Source organism: Rattus norvegicus, chromosome 5 (genome assembly GCF_036323735.1).
Source record: "Rattus norvegicus strain BN/NHsdMcwi chromosome 5, GRCr8, whole genome shotgun sequence".
NCBI classification, from domain to species: Eukaryota; Metazoa; Chordata; class Mammalia; order Rodentia; family Muridae; genus Rattus; species Rattus norvegicus.
In genome coordinates this window covers 153531481-153552663 of record NC_086023.1, presented here as the reverse complement: position 1 = coordinate 153552663, position 21183 = coordinate 153531481, and the positions used below count along the sequence as shown (strand labels likewise).

Sequence of the window (21183 nt, the reverse complement as noted above, 5' to 3'; positions counted from 1 at the left end):
TGGCGGTTGAAAGAGGTGAAACTAGAAAGTAGGATTCAGTCCTGCCTCTCAGCTGTCAGTGTGATACTGAGTTCATGGCTATCCAGGGGAGTAGAGCAATTGGAGATTTCCCTAACCAGTGTGCAGCAGCCAGTGCCTGGACAGACAGGACCTCCTGGTAGTTGACTGTCAGGTCCCCTCAGGCCATCATGCAGACTTGCAGGCTGATGTTTCTGCTCTGCCCATGTCCTGATGCCCCAGCAGTGTGGAACAGCCGGTGTCTTAAGTACACTTGGCTAATAAACCAAGTTTTGTGACTTTGTTGTGTGGTGATTTTCTCCAGCTTGGTCATGAAAATTTGACAGTTGGGGACAGTCAGTCTTTTGGAAAAGGGATCTGTCGCAGCAGCAGACTTAGAAATGCCAGGCTCCTCCCTTGCTGAGGGTTACAGGCCTGGAGGGTATCCTCAAAGCCGAGACTCCAGCTCCGGTCCTGCACTTGCTTAGGCCAATGGTTCAATGATTGCAGCTGGGCTGCATCCCCAGCTCTAGGGATGCTTATTATCAGCAACTTGCTGGATGCCCAAGGTCATGGATGCCATCAAGGACCATCCCATGGCTGCTACGGCTGCATTGTTAAGGGATCAGATGGTGTGACGGGAAACTGTGGAACCAGGGAGGTCACTGTTGTGTGCCATTGGTGTTTATGTCCAGAAGGGAAACAAGGGCAAAAGGAAGAGCTGGCTAGGGATCTTCTCATGTGGGATGGGGGAGGGATATGTCACAGCAAATATGTCACAACTCAAGCCTCTTCTCTTCCCACCGTTAAGTGGGTTCTGGGAGTGGAGCTCAAACCAGCCTTACTAAGCAAGCACCTTTACCCACTGAGCCATTGCTGGCCCCATCCAGGTATCTCTTAAAAAAGATGTGAAAGGTGAACTCTAAAGATTCCTTGTACTAGATTAATAGTGTAGATATAACCTCAGTATTAAGTGACAGGGTCTCCTCCCAGAGAAAATGTTAATACACTAAAGCTGGTGTCTTCTCGTTTGGTTGTGTGTGTGTGTGTGTGTGTGTGTGTGTGTGTGTGTGTGTGTGGTAGGGGGATTGGTTTTGGTTTGGGTGGGGGTGTTGTGTTGTGTGCTTTCTCTGACACGAAGTATTGCTGTGTGAAGCAGAGCATGTGGTTCCTGTCCCTGCCCCCCCCCCTTTTTTTAAAGGTTTATTTATTTATTATATTTAAGTACACTGTCGCTGTCATCAGACACACCAGAAGAGGGCATCAGATCCCATTACAGATGGCTGTGAGCCACCATGTGGTTGTTGGGATTTGAACTCAGGACCTCTGGAAGAGCAGTCAGTGCTCTTAACCGCTGAGCCATCTCTCCAGCCCCTTGGATTTGTTTTTAAACATAGCTGAGAGAAGGAGGAATAGTGCGCTTTCCCCTTGAAGTGGCTCTGTAACACTACCTCCATCCCCACTGGAGAAACTCCGGAGACCTGTTAGACACTGTGGGGAGGGTGTGAAGCAGGGAAATTTAGCCTCTCACCCACCCTGCTTCACTGCTAGCAGGGCTGCAGGCAAGCCCCTGACCCTCGGTAGAGGATTTGGCTTCTTTCCTGTAGCCATGGGCAACCTAGTGCTGAGGTGCTCCGGGCGACCTGTGTGAAGATCCAGAGTTACCTAACCAGAGGGGCCTGGGTCCTAAAGAGTTAAGGGCCAGAAACTACCTACAGTTTTAAGCTGCCAGCCACTGGAGACCTGGCAGTGCCTGGGGGTACGGAGCTACTTGGAGAGCACTTGTTATGGAAACCATAGAGTGGTTGTCAGAGGGGAATCTGGCCCAAGGTGCCCCGGGGCACCACAAGGACTGAACTTGGCTCCTGAAGCTACAGGTGCAGACCAGTGTGAACAGAAAGGACGTGTTTGTACCAGTCAGGGACTGCTTCCCAACATGGCCCTGGAAGGCAGCAGAGGCTTGGAAGAGGCTAAAGGCAGTCAACTGCTTAACCATGGAGGAAGTCACTGCCCTCCCTGTTTTCCTGAATATTGCTTTTGGTGGCATAACTAATCCTCTGCCTACCACTGACCACCGTCAAGAATCCTGCTCTTCTGATTTAGACGTCTCACTGTGTGGCCCAAGCTGGCCTAGGACTCAAAGTGGTCCTGGATCACCAGCCTCCTGAGTGCTGGCTTGGGTTACAGACATGAGCCGCCACCTCTCCGTAGTGGTGTCTTTTGTTTCTTTGAGTCTCAGTTCCCGCTCAAATGCTGTACGCGGTTTGTCCTACAAGAAGAGATACTTAGTTTAAGCATCTGGAGGCTCTGGCGTGAGTGAGATACAGTACCTGGCCCTCACAGGTATCACAGACTTATTTTCTGTAGTGAGATCCTTAGCTGCCACCTGCTCTCCTTCCAATGCTGCCAAAAGGAAGTCCTGTGGTGATTGTAAACTTCAGTGTGACGGTGTGTGTGTGTGTGTGTGTGTGTGTGTGTGTTAAAGTGCCCAGAATGGTGTATGTTGGTCCCTCCAGGGGTGAGCACACTTTAACTCATGGTTGTGATTCTTCCTTTTTTAAGCAAAAATTATTGTGAAAATATGTGTGAGTGGTTATGTGCATAAGAGGGCAGTGCCCTTGAAGGCGACAGATCCCATCGGAGATAGAATGGTTGTCCTCTGCTAGGAGAACTGAACCCAGGTCCTCAGCAAGGACAGTATATGCTGTGTGCAAACCATTGAGTTACCACTCCAGTCCCGGGGTTTGGGTTTTTTTGGGTTTTGTTGTTGTTTTAATATTTACCCTTTTAGCCTATGTTCTACATGTTCAAAGAGGGTAAAAACTGAGACGAAGGCAGTCTTGTGAACAACTAAGCCTACAGAGACAAATACCCAAGCACCCCTTGAATAAAATTTAAATGAAAAAAGAATATGGTGATATCACTCAATGCTTAAGGGTTCTTGCTTCCAAGACTGAGAACCCAAGTTTTATCCCACGTGGTGGAAGGAGAGAACTGACTCCCTGACCCAAGGAGCCCTCCTCTACACATAATTTTAAAGTATGTCCAGTTAGGCATTGTGGCATATACCTTTAATTGGGGCATTCGGGACAGAGGTGGATCTCTGTGAGTTAGAGGCTAGCCTGATCTATTCCAGGATAGCCAGGGCTACGCAGAGAAACCCTGTTTAGAAAAGAGGAAAGGAGGAGGAAGAAGAGGAGGAAGAGGAGGAGGAGGAGGAGGAGGAGGGAGAGAGGGAGAGAGAGAAGAGAGAGAGAGAGAGAGAGAGAGAGAGAGAGAGAGAGAGAGAGAGAGAGAGTCTAGTAGGGACATCATGAGTTTGAGCCTCAGGGTGAGAACTGTTTGAAAGTAGAAAACAAAATTCCACAAAGCAAACTGATAACATCAGTGAGTGCCTGTTCCTCCTGTGTTGCCTTTGAATCTGACTAAGCTCAGAATAGGCCTGTCAGTCAACTATAACCCCTATAAGCCCCAGTCCTGGGTAAAATAGATTCTACCCCTTCCTGACAGGGGCACTTTCAAACATTAGAATATAAATGAGTTTGGCTTACCCGAGGTTTGCACCCTACAAATGAAAGTTGGAAATACCCTAATTTGAAAGCACTCTTCAGTACCTACAAAAATCACATCCACGGAGCCCAACGGGTTGATTGCTTGTTCTCACATCTGGAAGGCTGACTGAAGGAGGGTCTTCCCAAGGCATACTACTAGTCTGGAAAACAGTCAAAATTCAAAGGATTCTCACTAAATCCAGATCATTTTCTCACTGTCGTGAAGTTAGGAGGCCCTAAATCTGCCTAGTGAGATGTCAGTAGGTTAGCAAGTGTGACCACCTGAGTTCAATCCCAGAATCCACCTGGTTGAGGGAAAGAACCAGCTCCTGATGGTTGTCCCCTCCTCCACACTGTCATGTGACACACATGTACATACAAAATAAAAAACAAAATGGGGGGCTGGAGAGATGGCTCAGCGGTTAAGAGCAACCGACTACTCTTCCAGAGGTCCTGAGTTCAATTCCCAGCAACCACATGGTGGCTCACAACCATCTGTAAAGAGATCCGATGCCCTCTTCTGGTGTATCTGAAGACAGCTACAGTGTACTTATATATAATAAATGAATAAATCTTTAAGAAAAAAAAAACAAAACAAAATGGGCTGGAGATGACTCAGTGGTTAAGGGCACTGGCTGCTTTTCAAAGGATCCTAGTTCAATTCCCAGCACCCACGTGGTGGCTCTCAACCATCTGTAATTCCAGTTCCAAGGGATCCAATACCCACTTCTGACTCTGCAGGCATCAGGCACACAGCATGATACCCAGACATACATGCAGGCAAAACACCCATAAACATAAAAATTTTAATATTGTTTTTCTTTTTTTTTTTCTTTTTTTTCGGAGCTGGGGACCGAACTCAGGGCCTTGCGCTTGCTAGGCAAGCGCTTTACCACTGAGCTAAATCCCCAACCCCTGTTTTTCTTTTTTCGACACAGGGTTTCTTTGAAAAGCTCTGACTGCCCTGGAACTCGCTCTGTAGAGCAGGCTGGCCTCAAACTCAAAGAGCCACCTGCCTCTGCTTCCTGAGTGCAGGGAAGATGTGTACCACCACCACCCACCTTTAAAAAGTTTTAATATGGGTTGGAGGGATGGCTCGGAGGTTAAGAGCCCTGACTGCTCTTCCAGAGGTCCTAAATTCAATTCCCAGCAACCACATGGTGGTTCACAACCATCTGTAATGAGGTCTGGTGCCCTCTTCTGGTCTGTAGGCATACATGCAGGCAAAAAACTATATACATAATTAATAAATAAATCTTTTTTTTTTTAAAGATTTATGGGGTTGGGGATTTAGCTCAGTGGTAGAGCGCTTGCCTAGGAAGCGCAAGGCCCTGGGTTCGGTCCCCAGCTCTGAAAAAAAGAACAAAAAAAAAAGATTTATTCATTTATTATATATAAGTACACTGTAGCTGTCATCAGATACATCAGAAGAGGGCACCAGATCTCATTACAGATGGTTGTGAGCCACCATGTGGTTGCTGGGAATTGAACTCAGGACCTCTGGAAGAGTAGTCGGGTACTCTTAACCGCTGAGCCATCTCTCCAGCCCTAAATAAATCTTTTTTAAAAAGTTTTAATATTAACGAAACCAAAGAGCTAATTCAGGGCCTGTGAGTTAGCTCAGTGTACAGTAAATGCACTTGCGATGCAAGCCCCATTTCCAGAACTCACGTAAAGGTGGAGAAAACTGATTCCACACTATTGTCCTCTGGCCCCTCATGCGCCCTGACCCATGTGCCCTGCCCAATGTGCCCTGCAGCCCCCTCAACACAAACAATTTCTGAGACAGAGTCTTACTATTTAGCCATGGCTGACTGGGAACTCCGATGATCTACAGATCCACTGCTTTTATTTCTGTAGGTTCTGGGGATCAGACTCAAATTGCCAGGCTTGCGTGGCGCATGACTTTCCCTGCTGGGCCTTTTCACCAGCCTGTATGTTTCTGTTTCAGAAGCATTTAAGTGCTAGATTTAGAGCCAGGACCTCCCACATAGCAAACCCTCCCCAAAAGACAGTTGTCACCAGTAACTATGTCTGCATATGTGTCCACCACTCTGGAAACTTTCACAAGAAAACACCTTGGCTCTAGATACTATTTTGTTAGTTGTCCCTCCCCATGTTATTCTGAGCCAATAAATGTTTAAATTCGTGCTGCTCTTCGAACTTGCTCTGCCATGTATGAAGTAGAGTTTCAATCACAGAGGCATTCCTCAAACCAAGAACTGAGTTCAGTCTCTAGCACACCAAACAAGTACAATTATGAAAGCATCAAAGGAGCCCTAAAGTGAGCTCCACTAGTGGTCCACTCCTGAGCCTCCACTACGTATGACCCCAGCCCCATTTGTACAACCCTCTGTAGAGTGCATCTGCAGAAGCAAGCCCAGGGGAGACTCAGGCTTAGGACTCAGGCTCTGGACTCAGAGTCAGACTGTAACAACCAGAATAATCTCACTCTGTGAATCCATGTTAGGTGATATTGAGCTCATATAGAACACCTGAGTTTGCTTCCCAAAACCCACATCTGGTGTCTCACGCTGGCTTTAAGTCCAGCTCCAGGGGGTCCCCACACCTCTGGCATCTGTAACTAACATGGACGGATGCCAACTCAAACACTCATGGTCCACGCCTGGAATTCTAGAGTTCGGGAGTAGAGGCAGAAAGAGCAAGAGTTCAAGAGAGAATCTGTCTCAAACAGCAGAGGGAAAAAAGGAAGGAAGGAAGGAAGGAAAGAAGGAAGGAAGGAAAAGAAAATGCGTCTGAAATTGAGAATGGTCTGCGGGTAACAGAACTCATGGCTGAATTCACAGGCTTTATGCTTGGCCAAACACCTAGAGAGCAGGGCTGAACTGAAAGGCTGGCCCACAGAAGTGGGAAGGCACAAGTGACACAGCCTGGAAGATCTGGACAGAGACCTGGGACTGGCTCCTAATAACCTTGGCATCTCCGTGAATATTTTAATTTTTCTGAATCTCCGTTTTTTTTTAATTTTATTTAACTTATTTATTTATTTTTATAAAGATTTTATTTATTCATTTTATATATGACAAGCACACTGTCACTCTCTTCAGACACACCAGAAGAGGGCAGCAGATCCCATTACAGATGGTTGTGAGCCACCATGTGGTTGCCGGGATTTGAACTCAGGACCTCTGGAAGAGCAGCCAGTGCTCTTAACCGCTGAGCCATCTCTCCAGCCCCCCTGAATCTCCTATCTTTGAAAAATAGGAATAAATACTCCGACTTGGGTTGATTATTTTGCTTTTGTTTTTGAGACAAGATTTCTCTCTGTGCAGCCCTGGTTTCCTGCCTCCCTTTGCCTCCTGAGTACTGGGATTAAAGGTATGTGTCACCACCTCTGAGCTTAATCCAGATCTTTTAAAGTAGGAAAACCCTCCTTTAATCTGGGCCACACCTTCTGGTGGCAGTCTATATAAAGGACATGGCGGAGAAGCTCTCTTTGTCTGCTCTCAGTCTCACTAGCAAGTCCGTCCCCTTGCTGTGGCTGGAAGCTACTTTTCTGAGGTCCCAGCGTAGTAGACCATCTGAAACATCTGGTCCTGTGGGCTGAGCACCTACTGGATCCTTGGATCTTGCCTTAGTGAGAGCCCTTGTTGGACCAACTGGACCACAGCTGGTAAGCCATTCTAACAAATCCCCTTTTATACACACACACTCGTTCTGTAAGTTCTGGTCCTCTAGAGACAGTGTGGTGGTGATTGAAGCAGTCAGTAGGAGTGTTCGTTGTGATGGTGACTCCTGACTGTGGTGGTCACTGATGTGGTCAGTTGTCGTACACAGTCATGGTCAGCCATAGTGGTCACCCCTCCATTATTGCAGCGGTCAGTCATAGAGTACAGAGTACCCAGGAGGGCCAGATCAGACTGGGAAAGTATGTGTGTACACAAGTTATCAAGTCTGTGTGGTGCCTGGCCCTTTCTGCTGGAAAGTTCTAGAAACAACCCCAGTAACCTTAAACCGTAAACCACCTTAACCAAGTAGTCAAAACTGATGTCAGCAGCCACAAGGCACATCGACAGCAGAATTTATGTCACAGGATTGTGTGTGTGTGTGTGTGTGTGTGTGTGTGTGTGTGTGTGTGTGTGACCCTAACTGGCCTGAAACTCACTCTATCAACCACACTTACTGGCCTTAAACTCAAAGGTCTCCCTGGAATTAAGGGCATGTGCTCCTGCCACCCAGCACTTAGCCTTGGCTAGAACTCACGTAGAGCCATCTGCTTCTGCCTCCCAATACTGGGACTAAAGGCGTGTTGGACTACCATGCCTAGCTGGAGGTATCAATGTCTTTTAGTTGAGTGTCACCCCCCTCTTTCACTTGGAAGGATCTCCATGGTGGTGGCATTGTGCTAACCCTGTAACCCAGGATAATTTCTCCATGCCCAGATCAGGTGATTAGCAACCTTGCCACACAAAGTAGCAGATTTCTAGGTCCCAGGATCAGAGGCCATGACTCAGGAGACCCATCACTCCCACTGAAGGCAGAAGAGGAGGGAGAAGTTAGGGACAAGCTCTTCTGACAACCCCTTCCCATGACTTCCAAGAGGGTCTGAGAATTGTGATTCCTACCTGGCTCCCAGGTCATCACAAAAGCAATTTTGTCAGGAGAAACGCAGAATAGCATCTTAACAGCCCTGGCTGTCCTGGAACTCACTTTGTAGACCAGGCTGGTCTCAGACTTAGAGAGATCTGCCTGCCTCTGCCTCCCAAGTGCTGGGATTAAAAGTGTGCGCCACCACTGCCTTACAGAAGCATTTCTTAAAATAAAAAAAATTAAAAAATAAAAAAAAATAAAAATTGGGCTGGAGAGATGGCTCAGTGGTTAAGAGCACTGACTGCTCTTCCAGAGGTCCTGAGTTCAAATCCCAGCAACCACATGGTGGCTCTCAACCATCTGTAATGGGATCTGATGCCCTCTTCTGGTGTGTCTGAAGACAGCGACAGTGTACTTATATATAATAAATAAATAAATAAATAAATAAATAAATAAATAAATAAATATTTAAAAGACAAAACAACAAACAAACAACAGGGCAAAAAGTAGAGCCACGTCTGGTATCTGGTTCCAGGAAAGCAAGGGCTGTTACAAAAAGAAAGCCTGTCTTGAAAAACAAAAACAATACAAAACCAAAGAGAAAAAATAGAATAGGAAGCCAGACATGGCTGCTCACAGCACTCAAAAGGCTGAGGCAGCAGAATTATCATGAGTGCGAGTCCAGGTCATGTCTCAAAACCAACAAGCAAACAAAGAATAGAGCTGGGGGGATCTTTCTGGGGACAAGGCTTCTCTATCAAGCGCTGGCTGGCCTGGAACTTGCTATGTAGCTCAGGCTGGCCTCAAATTCCTGATCTCCCTGTGTCAGGCTGTGGAGGGCCAGGATTACATATGTGCACCATCATCATCCCCTGCTTTTATCAGCTTAGCTTAATTTATAACCTGTAAATATCTGAATACCCGGCAGGTGGCCCTCTATCTGTACTCCAGCTTTTGATCCTGCAAATGTTAAGAGCAAACCTAACCCAGGGCCACATTCGCGCAAGTGTTCGCATCAGACACACATCTGCCCTCTCCACTGCATTCACAGGGCAGGTAGGCTCTTCCAGGGAGAAGACAACAGGCTGTTACTGCTTCCTCTGCCTGCCTCTTGGCTTTTACAGAGCTACCTGATTAATTAGGGAGAGAAGTGCTGTGTCTATAGCACAGGGGATCAAACCCAGGGACAAATACACTCACACTCATCTGCATGAATAAACCTATTCTCGAGGGGCTAGCCCTAAGCCCTCGGATGCTATGGCTTTACCACACTCCTCAGTTCCCTGCCTCTGCACAGTCCTGGGCCTATCCAAGTGTGTTCATTTGTGGATTCCCCAAACACTTGTTTAATCCCTCTACCATGGCTACCAAAAAGGGTTTAGTCACGGTCCCTGAACTCAGGGGTCCCACAGGAGGCTAGAATTGAGTAGAGGCTTTTCAAAGCCAGAGATGCACAAGCTGAGTCTGACGAGGTTGATGCTGGAATCTGGGGTTAACAGAAAGACCCTGAAGCTACAGCGGGATCAATTTAGAGATAAAGTCTGTCATAGTGACTGGAACAGAGTAGGAGGTTGGGGGTGGGGATTAGCTGTTGATAGTGTTTGTTGTGGGAGACATGAATGAATGTCTGCTTACCTCAGATAGAGAACTGACTACAGCAATAAGGAAGCTCTCAACTCCAAGTACATGAACCAATGAGATTGCGTTTGCTGTTGTTCTTTTGGTTTGTTTGTTTGTTTGTTTGTTTGTTTTGAGATATGGTCTCGAAATGTTGACCTGGCTGGCCTTGAACTCACAGAGATCTGCCTGCCTCTGCCTCCTGTGTGCTGGGATTAAAGGCATGTGCCACCGTGCCTAGGTATTAATGAGTTTTATTTGGGAATGACTCATCTGCCTCACCAAAGCCCACCATAGCATGAATCACAGCTCTAGAAACCTGGGGTACACTGCACAACTTGCAGGCATCTGGGATAGTTAGGAAGAGCCTTCTCCAGGTGGCTAGACTTTTCTGAGATTATCTCCCACCATCCTTTTTGCTTCTAAAAGCTTGGGGGAAGAATAGTGCTATAGAATGTGGTCAATTTCAGGGACTTCCTGAAGCTATTGAGTTGTTAAACAGCTTAGCTCTGAGATGGGGCCTTTGTTGTCTTCTCTGAAGATGGAAATTGGCACAGAACCCTGTGATAGGGTGCAGGCCCCATGAGAAGCCTAAACAGTATTTGTCATGGCAGCTTCAGGCAGGTCAAGGGAGGATCTGGTACCCAGCAGGGACTTGGTATTTGCTGAAGTAAACACTGGGTAATGTGAAGTTGCTGAAAATTCCTCCAAAAGTTTATACTATAGCCTGGGCACAGTGGCTTTCTGCCTGGTCTGTATATTGAACCACTTAGGGAGCTTTAAAAATTAACAGCCTTGGGACTGGCTCAGTCGATAAAGTACCTGTCCGTGAGGACCCGAGTTCACATCCTCAGCACCTATGCACAGCCGCAGGAATGAAGCTGGCAAACTGGCACAGCAGGTAAAGGTGCTTGCCCACAAGCCAGAGGGCCCAGGTTTGATCCCTGAATTCACTCGGAGAAAGACAGAACCAGCTCCTGCAACATGACCTCTGCACGACGTATGCATGTGTGGTGCACACCTGTATCTCGCACAAGATAAATACATGTAGACGTAACTTCGAAATATTTTTAATTTATGTGGGAGTATTTTGCACACATGTATGTCTGTGAACCATGTGCCCGCCCTGTGCCTGGGACAGCAGGAACACAAAGCTGAGCCCTCCAACTCCTGGAGCTGGAGTTACAGACACGTTAGGTCCCAAAGAAACCCAGGACAAATGGCTAACAGAGGTGCCTAGTATCCTGTGAAAGCTGATGATGGCTGCCAGGCTCCTCTATCATTGCAAGTACAGTTTCCAGAGGCCCTGCTCCTCTGCTCTTCTCAGCCCTACCCCCTACCCCAAACCTCTCCACCTCCTGGGCTTCTTTCCCCCCAGCTTTTTGGCCATGGGCTTCCTTAGCCTCTTGGTTCTCTCACTCCCATGATTCCTCCTGGTTCTTCCCTCTCTCCTGGGCTCCTCTCTGGTCCCTATTTTCTCTTCCTCTCTCACTCTCCTCCCACCTCCTCCTCTCATGGCCCTGATCAGTCTGCTGGCCATGTTCAGTCTGGAGCCTTTCAGAGGCCCCTGGATGTTCTCACCCTCATATCTACACAAAAATCCTTCTCAACCACACATAGGAGCGGTCATGTCCTCATTGTCATTCAAGATGCTTGTGAGCCTCTCTGTGGATCCTAGGAATTGAGTCCATGTCTTCTGAAAGAGCAAACCAGTACTCTTAGCCACAGAGGTACCATTCCACCATCCCTCCAGCCAGGCCCACTCATTTTTTGGGGGGGGAGGAGCACATTTTCTGGAAGAGCATTCAGTGTTCTTTTTTTTTTTCCTCCGGAGCTGAGGACCGAACCCAGGGCCTTGTGCTTGCTAGGCAAGCGCTCTACCACTGAGCTAAATCCCCAACCCTTTTTGGCATTTTCAATACAGGGTTTCTCTGTGTACCCTTCTTAGAACTCGATCTATAGATCAGCCTGTCCTTGAACTCAGATATCCACCTGCCAATGCTTCCCAAAATCTAGAATTAAAGGTGTGTGCCACAACCACCTAGCATCTCTCTCTCTCTCTCTCTCTCTCAGAAGAAGAAGCCAGAGGGTCTGGAGAGAAGGTTCAAAGTTTAAAGGAATTGGGCGCCAAGCCTGATGACCTGAATTTGATTTTCAGGACCCACATGCTGTAAGGAGAGAACTGAATCCTACTAGATATTCTTTTTTTTTTTTTTTTTGGTTCTTTTTTTTCGGAGCTGGGGATCGAACCCAGAGCCTTGCGCTTGCTAGGCAAGCGCTCTACCACTGAGCTAAATCCCCAACCCCCCTGCAAGATAATTCTTAACTCCTAAGAGTCCTATGGCATGAATGCATGCCTGTATGCACAGACACAGACACACACACAGACACACACACACAGACACACACACACACACACACAGACACACACAGACACACAGACACACACACACACGCATATGCATGTGCACTCCCACACACATATACCAAACACACACATATTTTAAAAAATTAAAGTCCTAACTGGGTGGTGGTGGTGCATATCTTAATCCCAGCACTCAGGAGGCAGAGGCAGGTGGGTCTCCGTGAGTTTGAGGCCAGCTGGTTCTACAGAGTTCCAGCACAGCCAGGGCTACACAGACAAACCCTGTCTTGAAAAACAAAGGTGTTTCTGGCCAATGGCTGTTTTGGTCAAGCTTGCAATCCTAGCACTTGGGAGGCTGGGCCGCTGGAGGACCAGGAAGTCAAGATAGTCCTCAGATACACAGAGTTTGATGCCACCAGCCTGGATTAAATGAGACCCTGTCTCAAAAACAAAACAGAACAAGACAAAAACCTTAAGTCTTCCTTGTGAACCTCAAGGCTGAAGGACAGGTGTTGAGAGCAGTGGCCAGGCTCCCAGGGTGATTCTGGGCTGCTGGAGCCTCGGAGAACAGGGGCTCTCAGGCCCAGGGGGCCCTGAGGGACTTCATTTTGATTTGCATATGAGAATCTGAATTAACAGCTCTGCTGGAGAGGAGTGGGGCCTGGACAGAGGTGGCCTTAAGGGTGAATGGGCACATTGATCCAAGAGAGAAAGTGAGAGCCTCAACAAGGGGATGGGGGGAGGGGGCTTTCCAGGGGACTTCGGAAGGCACAGTCAACCGGATCAGTGGTTGCGAGTGTGTTGGGGGTAGGGGGACCAGGACAGTCCCAACTTCTGACTTGGGCAGCCTGGGTCTCTACTGACTTTCTACCAGCCCAGGGTTTTTGCTTCAGGTGCTGAGTAATTCTGTTACTTTCATTTCTTCTTCATGGTCTTTCTATTCGTTCCACTTGTGTGAGGCAGGGACTATGCTGCTGATGCACACACAGACACACACAGACACAGACACACAGACACACACACACACACACACACACACACACACACACACACACACACACACACACACACACCACACGCACACAAGAACTCTCCCATGTTTACGGAACTACAAATGTGAGCATCAGGAGTGGGGGGAGTAGATGAAACCACAGAGTTAGAAGGCTACCCCTGCCCCAGCCCAGCCAGATAGGACTGGTTTTCAAGGGAAGTTGTGAAAGCGCCTGATTTAAAACTGACAATTGGTTGGATCTCCCACTCGCTGTGAGAGCAAACAAAGACTGCCAGCGGGCTGTACAGAGCCCACACGCTGCTACCTCAGCTCCAGCCTTCCTGTGCTCCCTGGAGCAAAATATTTATCAAGTGCTGCACTGCCTGGAGCTCTTTCTGTCCCGGTCACGTTCACGGCTCTGTGGCAGCAAGCCTGCTGGCTCGGCAGTCCTGTCAGGACTGAATCGAATCTGCTGAGGTTAGCCCTGGTGCCGCTGTGCCTTTCAGTCAGATCCTCCCCAGCAGCAGTGGGTGAGTATCTACAGAACTTTCTTCTTGGGCAGGAGAGAGGGATCTGTTCTTGCAGAGGAAAACGCCTATGCCAGGTGGCTCACAACCAATTATAACGCCTTCTAAACACGCACATAGCATGCACACACAAAACACGTGATTTAAAGTAAATACATCTAACAAGCGCAAGGCCCTGGGTTCGGTCCCCAGCTCCGAAAAAAAGAAAAGGAAAAAAAATGTATTTATTTTTTTTTTCCTTTTTCTTTTTTTCGGAGCTGGGGACCGCACCCAGCTAAATCCCCAATCCCAATAAATACATTTTTTAAAAACCTTTCTTTTTCCCCAACTTTTTTTTTTTTTTTTTTGAGACAGAATCTCATGTAGTCCAGGCTGACCTCAAGCTCATTGTGGAGCCAAGGATGGATTTCAAGTTTCTGATCCTCCTGCCTCTACCTCATGAGTTCTAGGACCATAGGTGTGTACCACTAAGACCAGTTTTAGACAGTGTTGGAGACCGAACCAGGGCTGTGTGCATGCCAGCCAAAGGACTACCACCCAAGCCACACTCCCAGCCCCCTCCACAGAATATTCGTTCCCAGCCCTTTAGATCCTCCTCCGGGTACTGTCAGATTAAGGATAGGATTTTATTTTATTTTATTTGAGTGGTACTATACCCATCCACTACACCAGACTCCTTAGTTAGGGTTAAGCTGTTTGCATACCTCAGGGGACCCAGAGTCCAGCCCATCACCCTGAGTCATCTCATGATAAATGTTAGAATGGGCCAGGGAGTATGGCTTAGCGGTAAAGCACGTGGCCTAGCATGTGTGAGCCGCTTGCGTTCATGGTCTGGAGAGAAGGCTCAGTGTAGCACTTGTGCTCTTTCAGAGGACTCAGATTTGGTCCCAGCATGAACATGGCGGCTCACGCCATTGTCAGCTGTAACTAAGAAGAGAAAATAGAAAGAAGCATTGGATTTCTTTCTTTTTTTTTTTTTTTTTTTTTGGTTCTTTTTTTTCGGAGCTGGGGACCGAACCCAGGGCCTTGCGCTTCCTAGGTAAGCGCTCTACCACTGAGCTAAATCCCCAGCCCCAAGCATTGGATTTCTTAAAAAGTGAAAGGATGAATGCAGAGCCCGTCTTTAGGGCATTTTATGAATTACTGACTGATGGGGGAGGGTGCTGCCCAGTATGACTGGCACCAATAGACAGGCAGTCCTGGGTTCTGTAAGAAAGCAGGCTGAGCAAGCCATGAAGAGCAATCCAGTAAGCAGCATCCCTCCATGGCTTCTGCATCAGCTCCTGCTCCAGGTTCCTGCCCTGCTTGAGTTCCTATCCTGACTTCCCCTCAGTGATGAACTAGGATGTGGAAGTGTAAGCCTTCCCACTGGGTGGTTGCAGGCATGAGGTGCAGGAAAAGAAAAACAAAAACAAAAATAACAAAATAACACGACAAGGCCCTGAAGCTTATGGTTTACCATGCGGAATTGTTTCTGTTTGTTTGTTTTGTTTTTGTTTTTCTGACACAGTTTCTCTGTGTAGCTCTTGGATGTCCTGGAACTAGCTCTGTAGACCAGGCTAGCCTCCAAGTCAGGGATTCACCTGCCTCTGCCTCCTGAGTGCTGGGCTTTAAGGCTTATACCACCACTGCCAGGCTATTCAAGAGCTCTTAACTTATTTTGTGCTATTTGAAATTCTTCTAAGAGCTTGAGATTTCACTGCAAACAGAAATCATCCATGTTGAAATGCTACTGAAATGATTTTTATTGCCAAATATTATTTGCACAAAGGAGTTTAATTATGACAAACTATAGACAGTTATAACTTACTTGTTTTCTTATGTTTATTTTATATCCATGAGTGTTTTGCCTGCAGGTATGTCTGTACACCATTTACATGCCTGGGACATGTAGAAGCCAGACAAAGGCCTTGGATTTCCTGGGAATGGAGTTACAGATGGTTGTGAGCCACTGGGTGGTTGCTGAGAATTAGACCCAGGTCCTCTGGAAGAGTAGCCAGTGCTCTTAACTGCTGAGCCATCTCTTCCAGGAAATCTATTTAGAAATCTATATCTCTGATGTGATCTTTATCTTTATTACATATCAAGCTCTTGCAGAAACTCCAATAACTAGTGACATTTTCTGTTGATAGTAGGATCTTACCTAGCTTCTGAGATGTTCTAGGTTCAAACCCTAAAAACACAAACAAAACCCTTTGCCTCAAGGAGCATAATGTTTCTTCAGTCTGCAGGACTTTCCCGATGTATTATTGGCTCGATATTAGCATATTTATCAATCACAACCACGGCGCCAATACTCCGATAAGAGAACACCTTGAGGTATTTTTCCTCTGGCCTGGCCCATTGCTAGCAAGAAGTGCTGCTGCTTTGTTCTCACAGCAGCTCTGTCCTCTTTCCTGTCCCCTTCCTTCTTTTTTTTTCAGTCACTGAGCTAAACATGATTTCCCTAGCGTTCTGGTTTCTCTGCAGCATACCGCCCCATCCCTTCCACCACGCTACCCGCGCCCCGCCCCTTCCGCCATGCTACCCTGCTCCGTTGCCCTTCTTAGACCCTAATTCAAAAGGCCAGGCCTTCTTTGCTCCCGTTCACCATCTCCCACCTCCAGAGACCTACAGCTTCCCTGCCCTGCTGTTTTCCTCTCAGACTTTAATAAAAGTGCCCTCAAGCTTAAAACAAGAACAATAGGATGTAGAAAAGGAAGTGACTGGTGGCAATGGTTCTCGCTGGTGAAGTGTCCGCTTCCAGGGGCAGTGGAGCTCTCTCAGTGGGCAATGCTGGATGTTTGATTAGCAATGGCAGAGAAACTGTCCCAACAGGAACCTGAAAGGGTGCCACAGAAGGCCTCTCTCCTGAGTCAGTCAGGATGTGAAATTTAAAGTGAAATGGGAAAGCCTCGTTCACAGCCAGAGATCCGGGCTTCAGCCACGGCATTCCTGTCACCCGATTCAGCCTTACTTTATTTTCTCTTTGTGCGACATAAGGACAGTGACACCCACCTAAGGCTGCTCTTGAAGGGAGCAATATTTAAAGTGTCACCTCTGCTAACAGAGTTGAGTCTTACATTGGGTTTGTTGTGTTGTCGGGCTGGCTGGCTGGCTGGCCTGTTACTCCAGGTCTGAGGGGCACTTATTCCAGGGGCGGGGGAGGGGTGTCTGACAACACACTTGTCCCTGATAGCATATGCCTGTCTCAGCTCCCTGGAATGGCCTCCGTTTGGGTGTGTGCAAGTCTCTGCCTCTTGGGAACAAGGTAGCTTCTCTAGAGAGAAAGTTCCTCAAGGGTTGTAGGCGGTCACGCTGCCTTGAACACACATGTTCCACGTGGTTGGTTTGCATCATGCTCAGATGACCTGCCTTGCCTTCAAGGTAGAACTCAGCCTCACAACCCTGTACTTAGTATCTGGGAGTGTCTGTGGGAGTCCTGTCAGTTATGGGGCATTTGGAACAGGGTTCCGTGGTACTCTGGAGTATTTGCTCCTCTTCCTGCCCTCCTGAAAGGTCATCCAGTCCTCTTGGACCTGCTACTGTCCCGCCTGAACTGATCACCCTGCTCAGTTCTCCTGGGCCCGTTCTTTCCTTCAAAGACTCTAAAAGGTCCCGCTGGGCCTCCAGGTGGAGCTAGGCTTCCTCCTTTGTGCAGATTCACCCACTCACTCATTCACTCACAAGTTGGCAACTTTTTTCCATTACCCGTCAGGTACTTGAGAAACCCTAAAAAAAAAAAAAAAGAAAAGAAAAGAAAAGAAAAAAGGGGTTGGGGATTTAGCTCAGTGGTAGAGCGCTTGCCTAGCAAGCGCAAGGCCCTGGGTTCGGTCCCCAGCTCCGAAAAATAAATAAACAAATAAATAAATAAATAAATAAATAAATAAAAAAAAACAAACCCTCTCCTACTGACCTACAGCCCCAGCCCTCTCACAGCTCCTAGATCAGCAGAGGAGATGAGGTCTATAGCTCGAACCTGTTCTTCATCCCAAGTATCGCCTCAGGCAACAGGAAGGAAAATGGCTTATGCAAAAAGAACCCGAGTTTAGTACATCGTGTGTTGGAGTCTTGGAATCATCCCAGAAACCACTCAGACACTGAGCTCAGGCAAATAGGGATGGTTTATTGACCACCACACCCCAAGAGAGATCAATCAAGGCCACAGTCTGGACTCGCAAGCTGGATATGACATTGAGTTAAAATCCTACAGGGCTTTTAAGCTCAAATCTACAAACATCTGTACTGAGTTATTCCACCAATCAGGATTTAGAGATAGGGGACTCCCTTAGGAACATGTCTTTGCTGTACACAGGGGATTTGACCCCTACTCAAAGTGGAAGTCTTTTTTTTTTTTTTTTTTTTGTTATGAGTACACTATTGTTGTCTTCAGACACACCAGAAGAGGGCATCAGATCCCATTACAGATGGTTGTGGGCCACCATGTGGTTGCTGGGAATTGAACTCAGGACCTCTGGAAGAGCAGTCAGTGCTCTTAACCATTGGGCCATTTCTCCAGCCCCCCCCCCCTTTTAAGAAGATTTATTTATTTAATTTGTTTATTTAATGCACGTGAGTACTCTGTCATTCTCTTCAGAGTAACCAGGTGTTAGCGGTTTTTTTTTTTTTTGTCTAAGCTCCGCCCCATAGTTACATGGCAACTGCCAGGTATGCCTGACTCACTATAAAAGGCTGCTTGCCCCTCCTCTCTTGTTCTTGCTCCTCCCTTCTTTCTCCTGCTCTCTCTCCATTCCTTTCTCCCATCTCTCTCCATGTGCTCATGACTGGCCTCTACTCCTCTCCTCCCCCCGCCCCCCCCCCCCCCCCCCCCCCGCCTTTCTCTGGCTCTACTACTCCCTCAACTCTCCTCCCCATACCCTGAATAAACTATTTTATACTATACCCGTGTATGGCTGGCCCCTCCATGAAGGGATGCCTCAACATGGGTCTGCCAAGCACTCCCTTCCCCCACACCTCACCCGCATGGAACAAAAAATATTCCCCCTTTATCTTTATTTTTTTGTAAACACATCACCATGAGAAATTGATAATTTTGATCAGGGGTCAAGTAAAGTTTAAGTTCCCAACACTTCCCTGGAACTTAACATCTTACTTGGCAGAGAGAGAGAGAGAGAGAGAGAGAGAGAGAGACAGACAGACAGACAGACAGACAGACAGACATACTTGTGTGACCGACATCCTGGTTGGCAAGTTAAGACATGAATGTTAGACAAGACAAGTCCCCTGCCACTGTTGAATACCCTAACTGATGGGAACAGGGTAAGTGTACAGCAAAGTTTACAGATGGTTGTAAGCTACCGTGTGGTTGCTGGGAATTGAACTCAGGACCTTTGGAAGAGCGGTCAGGGCTCCAAATGGCTTTTTATATTGGTGTGGGTGTCTGTCTTCAGTTGAAGTCCATCACAGGGGCAGCTTACATAGGCGTAAACTATAAAAGATCATAATAGAGGTAGGAAGTGCTGCCGAGTGGTTGGTTCGGGTCCACGCTTATTGTGGCTAGCTATACAAAGCAGTTCTAACTAACGTCTGTTGAGAATGGTTTCCAAGAACACCCAAGCACAGAACGACCTAGCAGCAGCTGTAACAGCATGTGAGAAAGTTTTCTTAGGACACAAGTAACAGCACAAAATGGCAGGCTAGATAACTAACAGTTACCTAAGCCATCACACCATGTAATCTCAGGAGGCAGAGGCAGGAGGACAACTGAAAATAAGAGGCCAGTGTATGCTACATGATGAATTTCAGGATAGCCAGGGCTACATAGGATAGAGTATCTTTTTATTTTATTTTATTTTTTTCCGGAGCTGAGGTTCGAACCCAGGGCCTTGGGCTTGCTAGGCAAGTGCTCTACCACTAAGCTAAATCTCCAACCCCAGGATATAGTATCTTAAGAACCAAAAACCGAAACCCAAAAAAAAGAGCCAAACTATTTGTATTAGTCAGGGTTCTCTAGAGTCAAAACTTATGGAATGTTTCTCTATATTGAGAGAATTTATGGTGATGACGTACAGTCTGTAGTCCAACTACGCCAACAGTGGTCAACTGTGAACCGGAAGTCCAAGAATCTAGTAGTTACTCAGTCCACAAGGCTAGGTATTTCAGCTGGTCTTCTGTAGAAGGAGGTTCCAGCCGATGTGCTGGCAAGTAAATACAAGCAGTGGAAGAAGAATGGGTCTGGGAGGGAAAGATGTATGGTATAGCACAGAGCTGTGCCACCAGGAAGCCATCAGCCAGTCTCAGTCTGCTCCTGCCAGACGTTCCCTGCAAGCACTTGACCTGCTGAGCCATCCGGGTGGCCATCAACTCAGTCGTCGAGCATCTATTTAGCAGCTACAGAGCACAGAGACCCTCACTGAGCTCACATAATGAAAAGACAACCAAACTAAGCAAGATAAACAGCTAAGGGAAGCTTTAGGCTACTGCTGGATACAATGTATATACATGGAGGCCATTTGAAAGTACTGAATTATTTTTGTTATTCTTTGTGTAAGGAAAGCAGGAGACAGAAGCCAGGACCTCCTACAAGCTTAGCAAACATTGTATCAGTGAGCTAAAGCGCTTGTCTTTCTTTTTTTCTTTTTCTTTCTTTCTTTCTTTCTTTCTTTCTTTCTTTCTTTCTTTCTTTCTTTCTTTCTTTCTTTCTTTTTTTTGTTAAATGTTCATAGTACTTTTTTTGAGACAGAGTCTCTCTTCTGTAGTCCTGGCTGTCCCTATGTCGACCAGACTGGTCTCTCTTAAACTCAGAGCTCTGCCTATCTCTGCCTCCTGAATGCTGGGATTAAATGCTTGTGCCACCAAGGCTTCAGAGTAGCTTTGGGAGTCCCGCTAGGGGAAGGTGCCATCCCTAAGTATATATGTTCACCTGTGAAATAATCAGGGATGTAATCAGTTTAGAAATTTGAAACTCTGAGGAGAGCTGTGGCCACAGTTAAGCAAAACAAACCTGCTCAAGTAGAGGAATTTGTATGCTGTTTTCCAGAAGAATTCAGTATTCCTCCTTAACTAGACAGTTTGTCTCCTTCCTTCATTCCTTCCTTGTTTCTCTTCTTTTCTTATATTTCTTTTTTTAGATATATTTATATATTTTATTTTATTAGTGAGTACACTGTAGCTTCAGACACACCAGAGGAGGGCATCAGATCTCATTACAGATGGTTGTGAGCCACCATGTGGTTGCTGGGGATTGAACTCAGGACCTCTGGAAGAGCAGTCGGTGCTCTTAACCACTGAGCCATCTCTCCAGCCCTCCAGCCCCTTTTCTTATATATCATTTAGTGTGTGTGTGTGTGTGTGTGTGTGTGTGTGTGTGTGTGTGTGTGTATGAGAGAGAGAGAGAGAGAGAGAGAGAGAGAGAGAGAGAGAGAGAGAGAGACTCATATGCCACTATTCGTGTGCAGAGGTCAGAGGACAGCCAACGCTCTCCTCCCACCTTCGTGATGGTCCCCAAGAATAAAATTCAGTTCATCAACTGATTATCTCTTAGCCAGTTTAGCCACTGAGCCATCGCCCTGGACCCTATGTTAAGTCTTATTTTGGGGGTGGGGGACTGGTTTAAACCAATTGATGTCAATTGGTTTAATCTGA

At 47.0% G+C, this 21183-nt stretch overlaps 1 long non-coding RNA gene across 2 annotated transcripts in view; it reads right to left on the bottom strand.

The window, feature by feature from the left end:
* The window catches only part of LOC134487012 (uncharacterized), a 55322-nt gene that overhangs the window by 33190 nt on the left and 949 nt on the right, over positions 1 to 21183 (bottom strand). For both annotated transcript variants that reach the window (XR_010066682.1, XR_010066681.1), the window contains exon 2: positions 3616 to 3709. This is a non-coding gene — a long non-coding RNA (uncharacterized LOC134487012). The remainder of the gene's footprint in view (positions 1 to 3615; positions 3710 to 21183) is intronic.